Source organism: Sipha flava, unplaced genomic scaffold (assembly GCF_003268045.1).
Source record: "Sipha flava isolate LNK unplaced genomic scaffold, YSA_version1 204_pilon_pilon, whole genome shotgun sequence".
Classification (NCBI taxonomy): Eukaryota; Metazoa; Arthropoda; class Insecta; order Hemiptera; family Aphididae; genus Sipha; species Sipha flava.
Genome location: NW_020272803.1, coordinates 457,272 through 465,112, shown reverse-complemented (window position 1 = coordinate 465,112; position 7,841 = coordinate 457,272). Strand labels below are relative to the sequence as shown.

Below are 7,841 nucleotides of genomic sequence, written 5' to 3'. Positions count from 1 at the left end.
ATACATATGATAATAACACGATCAGTTTGAAATTTAAAACATTATGATATATACATATATATATACTATAGTTTCGAAAAAATTACTGATTAAATCAATGTCATAAGAATAGGTTTACATTTCAATGTTTACATTAAGATTAAAAACAAAAGAAAAACTAAAATGCAGTGAATATTTTCGGTAATATTGAATTGAGTTCCGCAAATATTTTTGGGTTATCGAAGTTGAGTCCCTTCAGTCTATTAGCGTTACCCAGGAGACACCACGTGGAGGTTGACTGAGAGTCTCCCAAGAATTGTGTGTGATTGTTTACAGTATTTATTTATTTTTTTTTAATCATTATAAAACACAAATAAATATAAAATACAATAAGTTAATTAATTCGTTTATAATATAATTTAAGTAGTTGTATATGATTGTTTTGTTTAAAGTTTTTTTTTTTTTTTGATTGTTATAAAACACAAGTCAGTTTGTATAAGTTACTATAAAATACAAAAACTAATTTAATTTAAAATTAATGTAAAATATAAATATAAAAATAAATTTAAATAGTTGCTGGTAAAAATTTAAAAGATACAGATTTTAAAAACTCAAATCTGCAAATTTGTTTACTACTGTATTTTTTTATTTGTTCTCGTAAAAATTGTTCCTTTTCTAATGTAATTTTACATTTTTTCGTTGCTTTGTTTCGCAATTTAACGTATGTATCTGACTGTATACCTAGAAGAGTGTCAACAAGAATAAAAATATTTGGATGTCCTGATTGAAAAAATCCATTTAATTTTGAGTGAAAACTTTCATAACTGTTAGTGGTCTGATTAGTGCTTGCTGAAAAATCACTCCAAATTTTTGGGGGAAACTGTGCAACATCATCGTCAATGTAATTATTTAAAATGTAATCTGTAAACTTGTCAATTTTTTCATCATTACATGGTTTTATTGCCATTAAATCTTCCGTGAAACATTCGACTACCTCATTATCGTTTAAAAATGGCAAACCGAAAAAATACTTAAGATATCTACCTTTATTAGAATCAGATTTGTACTTCTTAGACAAACCCAACTTCTGAATTGTTCGCCACCAGCTTTGGCCTGAATGGAATCGACACCCTTTAATTCTAACATCGATCCAGACTTGTTTAATAGCATTATGGATTCCATTTTCAAAATCTACATCAATTTCTGAAGGGTGAAATGTCAAACTTAGCGATGTACAATAATTAATAACATGTTGAAATTCTTTAACATAAATATTCGAATCTTTCGTGGGCAACAGCAAAAACACAAGAGGAACATATATATCTTTAAAGTAACCATGAATCGTAAAAATCTAGGTGAAGTATTTAGGACAAGTCTTAAATGTCCCGTCAATATATATTTTTTTAACATCACACAAAACATTTAAACTAATTTTCGTCGAAAATCCTACTATCGATTTTTCGAAGTCATTTAAAAACAAAGTTTTCGTCATTATTTGTTATAATATTCATCGATTTTAATGCATTTTGAGTTTCGTATGTACTTTGAGGTAATTTTGGATGAAGCAATGAACGAGCATGGTGAATGTTTTGTTTGATTAATATAACGTCATTAGTCGTGAGAGTTAAAATGTCACCATTTTTAAACTCAGTATGCAAAATGTTTGATAGCCGTATAGAAATATCGTCCTCAGCTTTTCTTTTAACAGCGTTATTAATTTTTTGTCTATTCAGTATTTTTTCGTCACACTTTTCGTGATTGTGTTCATTGCAGTTTTTTAACATAACATTATCAGAAAATAATTTAAAATAACACTTACAGGAGTTTTTACAACATGTCCATCGTTGAACCTCGCCTTGCAACATTTTATGAAATCTAAACTTATAACCTTTAATAATCAAATTGTTTTATTTTTTTCACTCGGCATAGACTCCATATTTCAATGTTGTGTTCGCGAAGTATTTCACTAAGTATTCGGCACGACTGTTTGATTTTCAACGAGTATATCGAACTAAGCTGTCGACGAATATAGAGATTATCGTTTTCAAGATTCGTATCCGGTATAATATGATGTTTGAAGTTCAAGGTCGTCACCGGCTATATAGATGGTTTTGATACCTTATATCTCTACGGACTCAATTCAAAGACATTAAGATAATACCCGGGACTCAATTCAAACACATAAAAGTAGCATGGACTCAATTCAACGTCAGCCAATATTTTATCTATAATATTTTACAATGTGTGAAAAATAATATCAATATTCGTACAAATAATTAATTTTACTCTAAAAACAGTATTGTAAAATCTATATGTTCTTCGATTTACTCAAATCTAAATACATTCAGTAATATAATAAAGTTTATTTTATGAGCGTGAGATTTTATAAACAAAATTGATTATTACATTATACTCAATATAATGATTTAGGCAAGGTTGTTATGCTCATAATCAATAAATCAATAAATGTATATTCTTATTAATGTTAGTCAATTTTAATATGTTATTTTTATATACATACTTGTGTAGAGACCGGGAGTGATTATTAATACTGCTCAGTCTAGTATACTTTATTTATGCTTACATTTTAATATTTATTCTTTATTTATTCATTATATTTATGTGTATGGTTGTGGTATGTATATCTTATCACAATATATGTATAATATTAAAGAACAAAATTTGGATTCTCTATTTCTATAGTCTCTATTTTATATTATATTTTTTATAAGTAATCTCTACTCAACAATAAAAAAATGAAATCATAACACAAATATTCTTGATTTTAATATATATATTATAATATTTGGTAGGCAATGGTCTTTATCATGGTCTTTTTTATTTTTTTTATCGTGTTTGTATATGTGTGTGTGTGTTTTGCAATACGTATATTTGAATGAATATAGTTATGAAGTTGATAGTTCAACGGTTAACGTTAGCACTATATATTATAATTATTCATTATACTCTTGTACCTTTTGAATTAATTTATGTGATTGCGATAGTGCCAATGTTAAAAGGTATCTCATATACTTATGTAAGTAGTTATTTTGATTTTGTCTTTCTTATTGACGATGTAAACATATATATTTTGGCATCAAAAACTTGTATAGTTAATTGGATTGATCAATTTCGGTAGACGATTATGGATATAAAATATATGTACGATTATATTTTAATTTACATATTTATTTTCATTTCAATAACGAATTTATTTATTTTTCTTCTGGAAAATTAATTAGGTGTGGATAAAAAGTAGATAGAGTAAATTGACTCGAGCATCTAAAATCTATATGATATGATTACAATCACGAGTCGCATCTTAGAATAAGAACATTTTACATTACATTAACAATTTATTCTAAAGAACTTATTTATTTATTTCATATTTTTAATTGTTTAAATTATAATATAAAATATAAATTTTAAAAGTTGTCAATTTATAGTTTGTATAGTTATGGCTGTATCATCATTTTTATTGCCTATTTTTCCGTTTTTTTGACGCATGCATAGATACCAATTAATAAAAAATGTTCTTGTATGTTTTATTTAGAATTATAGGTATCATATTGTAAAATAAGCTTAAATAGCAAAAATAAATTAAAATAATAGAAGTACAGATATATTAACATTTTAATTTAAATTTGCAAAATGAGTACAATTAACGTAACAATAAACAATTTACCTTAAAGTACATATTATATTATGTACTTGCATTTATACATGCATAATTTAAATACCTCCACGAATTGCTTATTTATAGACTACTATTTAGGATACTGTCGATATTGAAAATGTTGTTGTGTAATTTGTACCACATAAAATTGATTTTATTATTAATTATAGTAATTACTATTTTAGCATACAATTAGAATTGGCTATTATATCAATAAATATGTAATGTTATGTAAGTGAACTATACTCAGAATACAACAATAGTAATAATTTATTGATTTCGTAAAAATATTACACAGTTTATTATTATTTTAATTGTTATAACATTTGTGAAGATGAAGTATGTCTATGCGAAATGTATTAATAAATATATTTTAACTTTAATAAATTATAATTCTGAGTAGACATATTTTAAGTCCTTTTGGAAGAAGTTATATTTTGTTTTATTTCTTACTAGTGACCCGTACTGGCTCTAATCTGGATCTGCAATAAGATAAATTTGTACAAATTTGCGATCGTTGGGTCAATGTAGTAACAGCAAGCTCCCAGATAAGTGATACACTTGCCCTTGAATTTTAAACGTAAGCATAAAACTACGCTCAACGGCTTGCTTATATTTTAAAAGAGGTTATTTGAAATGCGTTGTTTTAACGTCGTATATTGCGCATGAATTGTTTGTGTTTCAGATGATCACCCGTATTACAACCTATGTTCGAACGACGATGTCTACCAGACATGACTTTATATTTTCTGTACAAAGTATGTACTATTGTACGAGATAACGTCAAATATCAAGCCGCCGGACCGGGAAGAATCGAATCCAAGTTTCTGGCTTGCCGGGCAATTACCTACCGCTAAGCTACCCGACCGCACAGATGTAAGACGTTATCACCCCTCAGTTAACGGGAGTTTACACATGGTAAAACCGCGCATACACTAGACTCCGGACCGGCCGGACCGACCGAACCGAAAATAATTCGGTCCGAATTTTTTCGGGTATAGCTGCATTGAGTGTCCCCGAATTTTCGTTCCGAAAACAAAGTTAATAGCTAAATAGATAATTAAATAATCATATTATGTCGTGACTTATAATAATAACTAGAGTAAACTACGTATTATAAATATTTTCTACAATCAGTTTTCGACAGTTGACGAATGCAGTGCATGGTGTGCAATTCTCACGTGCGATGTATTTACAACTACTAAAATACTTACGAGTTAGTACGAATACATTATCGAAAAACCAATGTGAAACGGTCGATAAAATTATAGATAAAACGCACGTTTTCAAAACATATGTACTAAAATATCACGATTTAAGATATATCTTAAGTACTTAATACTAGGACATAGTAGGTACTAGGTAATAGGTACACAACGATGTTATTAAAACACCAAATGTAATATGACCACAATATTTAATTTATTATCAACGTCTCAAATCAAGAGGTAGGACCTATACATAGAATAGTATCACTAATTTTCGGCCGAAAAATTCAAACATGTTTGAACGGTTGAAATCCGAACCGACCCGAATTTCGGTTCGGGTTATCGGTTCGGTACAAGTATATGCACTCACATATAAAATCGGCATTTTGATTTTTTTCGGTTCGGTCGGTTCGGGTCTAGTGTATGCGCGGCTTAAGACACCACACGCATAGTAATATAATACAGTCTTTAGTCTTCAGTCATTTTTTTTTTTTTTTTACAAAAAACTTTCCTCCCCTTGAATCACTCTATCGATTAAAAAAACCCGCAAGAAAATCCGTAGCATAGTTCTAAAGATCTAAGCAACTGTATGCTGCATGCATAGAGACAAACACGGAACAAATTTATAGATTTTTTAATATGAATATTAAAATTATATATTTAGTATTTTACTAATTTTGTTTATTAAGAAATAATAATAATATTAAATTAATATATTTGTATAGTTTAATCGTATTTGTTTATTACAACTTGTTCAATTAATAACATTTAAATAGGCCAAGAATTTTAAGTATAGACTCGAGGATTGTAACTATATTGAAATATATAACTAAAAACAATATGAACCATAATATAAATATTTTATAATTACATAAATCCCTACAGAAGATACAATGGGTAAAGAACATTCATACGTAACTTCCTGTATGATAAGAAAACTTAAACATGTTAGTTGTTGCATTTTAAAAGTATTTTCATTTTTATCATATATTATTATACAGCTTATTAAATATTTCAATACACGTAATTACTAGTCTCTATATGAAGTAGCCATTTTTAATATAATTTCATAAGGAAATTGGTTTGAAATTTAAAACTATAAACCAACAAACTCTAGGTAGATCAAAGAATAATAAACAGTGTACACGGAGATAGGGCACTCTATCTAGAGAAGTCTAGATCTATTCAACATAATAAATAGAGCGAATAAACCATACATAAAGCGCAAGTAAATATCAACAATGTATCTGTAGAATATAAATAATTAGTATTGATATAGTTTAATTAAATACAATGCAATTCAGTTAACAATTTTTTTCATTTTTTTCCATAACTTTAATATAGTATTTAAAAGTTTTTAAGTATACTAAGGTTGAGTTAGGTTTGATTAGGTGGTGTATTTTTTAATAATTATTGGTGTAATATCTTCCAAAAGATCTTCAGTTTTGGATATTTGTTTGATGCTTTTATACGAAATGTTATCTTCTACGCCGATTTCTTTTAGCAACTGCGTGCACTCCTTTGTCATCTTTTTTTAAAATCCAATTTCTTATCCACAACCTCTTCGTTTTTGTTAATTTTTTAGATTGGTTTTACGTACTTTTAGAGCTCTATCTAAAGTTAATTTTTTTTCAAATTTCTCTTCGGTATAAACACCTGAGTGTAGGCAAACTACAGGTTATATAATACATTAGTTCTGTGTGCGATATGGCACTACATGAAAGTCACATGAACTTCGAATAATTATACGAACATAAAACAGATGTGCATACCTATGTAAAATACGTAGAATGTTATTTGTATTTGTTTCTGCATTATAATGTGTGTGGGCGTGTGGTTTAATTTAGATAATATGACAAAATAGTTCACTGAATTTTTTTTATGAATACATAGGCAAATTAGACGTTTGATTATTCAGCATTTCAATTAATTTATTTAGTTTAGTACCAATAACTTTATGAAAATATTAATTTTTTTTTTATTACATCACTTGTATTCAATTTTTTATTCATAAATAACCTATTTAATATGAGGGCCACGATAAATCTGAACGCATCGTAATATTAAACATCATTTAAGTCATCAAAAAAACCTTTAATTATAATTTTATTCAACCTTTATGTAATGTATACGTTTGTAGAGGAATAATATTTGAAAATAAATCAAGTTCATATTTCTTGAATTTTTATTCATCTTTGGTTTTATAATTCCAAATTCAATTATTTCTGAAAGAATTTCACGAGAGGCAGTAACTATTATTTTGGTGTTGTAAAAAAAAGTAAATATGAGTTATTAATATATAGGATTTGATTTAATTTTCAATATATTAAATCTCAATCGATAACATTTAAGGAAAATATACTTTAATAAGACACACCTTGTATTTATTATATTTATATTTATATTTATATTTACTTACTGACGTACAATTTACTAAAATAGTAATTAAAGATTTATACTAATTTTAGCTATTTCATTACATTGGCTAGTTATAAATATTATAATAATGTTGTGTTTTTATGTTTTAAGTGTTCAGTTTAACAAATAATATATTTTTTATTATATTCTGCAATATAAAATTATTCAGTCGTAACACAACAATAATCACCAAACAGTGAAACTTAAATTATTAGGTACACAAATACAACCTAATCTTTTTACGGACATCAACCAAGGTTTAAATGAAATGTTACAACTCGTGGTGTTATTTATAATCGTATGGCTTAATGATTTCATTATAATAAAATCCATGTCATTATACTCTTACACTTGTTATTAGGAATTAAATGAAGTTTACCTTATGGTTCCCGAATTATAAATTTTAATAAAACATAATATTTGTCTTTTCGTCCTTGTGTTCCGTTGGGTCATATCAGTTAATATTAATGAAATATTGAATCATCTACCTAGGAATTTTAGCAAAAAATAACCTGTTGATTCTAGTTTCTTGACATTTGTTTTTACTTGGTCATCGACTG

General features: G+C 27.1%; 1 long non-coding RNA gene across 1 annotated transcript; it reads left to right on the top strand.

Annotated features, from left to right (window-relative positions):
• The first annotated feature begins 2,925 nt into the window (after positions 1–2,925).
• LOC112682484 lies at positions 2,926–5,529 on the top strand. Its single transcript, XR_003148525.1, has 3 exons — positions 2,926–3,016; positions 4,112–4,235; positions 4,341–5,529. It is a non-coding gene; the product is annotated as an uncharacterized LOC112682484 (long non-coding RNA).
• The last annotated feature ends 2,312 nt before the right edge of the window (positions 5,530–7,841 follow it).